Source organism: Microtus ochrogaster, linkage group LG3 (assembly GCF_000317375.1).
Source record: "Microtus ochrogaster isolate Prairie Vole_2 linkage group LG3, MicOch1.0, whole genome shotgun sequence".
NCBI lineage: Eukaryota > Metazoa > Chordata > Mammalia > Rodentia > Cricetidae > Microtus > Microtus ochrogaster.
In genome coordinates, this window is record NC_022029.1 from 5813761 (window position 1) to 5814911 (window position 1151).

Sequence of the window (1151 nt, forward strand, 5' to 3'; positions counted from 1 at the left end):
GGGGGAGGGGGAGAAGGGTGGGAGGAGGGGGAGGGAAATGGGAGGCTGGGAGGAGGGGGAACCTTTTTTTTTTTTTCCTTTTCTCAATAAAAAAAAATATTTGAAATTTGGTCCTAAAATGGGATTGCAGTTCATTGATAAATGAACCACTGTAGTATTTGGAGAGACTTGTATTCAGGAAATTTATATTGTTTCTGTGATGTTCTTTAAGTTTAAAGGTATGTCAAAATGAAAACAAATTTTTTGAAGAGCCCCAAAGCATGCCAATAACCTTGTATATCTACATATAAATAAATAATATTATATAATATATGAGTATACTTGGTATATGTAAAGTATACATTATTTATTAGCAATTTTCCAAGAAAAGATGCACGTAAGACTCAGCATTCTGGTGAAAATTATTAGACCAAGGAAGGTCAGAAAATGAAATGATTAAAAAGTGAATCCCCAAGGTTGTAGGATGACTGAACAATCGCTTCAAAAAGTTTTGTTTTTTATTTTTTGTGGAATTGGCTGTATGTTTGTAAGAATATTTAGAAGCATTGTCTTTGATAACATTATTCATGCTGTGGTTAGGTTTTGTGATGTAGCTTCTGGGTTAGCCATGTGCTTTAACTAGACCAATATAACTGTTCTTCACAAGCCTTTACTTGGGTGCAATGATTTCATTAGCAAATAGTTATTTGGTCCCTTATCTGAGTTGATAGTATGTCTATTTTAATCTTGAAGCTCACAGAATAATATCATAGTTTTTAATCATAATTTCTTGATAGTAATAGAAAAAAATGTGTCAACATTTCCTGTCATAAAAATGAATCTTATTTAAGAGTACTAATTATCACTCCCATCTCATTTGTAACTATCTTAAAAAAAGAATTGTAAGTTTTAAATAAGACAATATTAAAAAATGATAGAAATAAATACGAAATTTGGTACTAAAACTTTATTCTTTCACAAATCTTTGCAAAGGGGCTGGAGAGATGGCTCAGAAGTTAAGAGCATTGCCTGCTCTTCCAAAGATCCTGAGTTCAATTCCCAGCAACCACATGGTAGCTCACAACCATCTGTAATGAGGTCTGGTGCCCTCTTCTGGCCAGCAGGAATACACACAGACAGAATATTGTATACATAATAAATAAATAAATAAA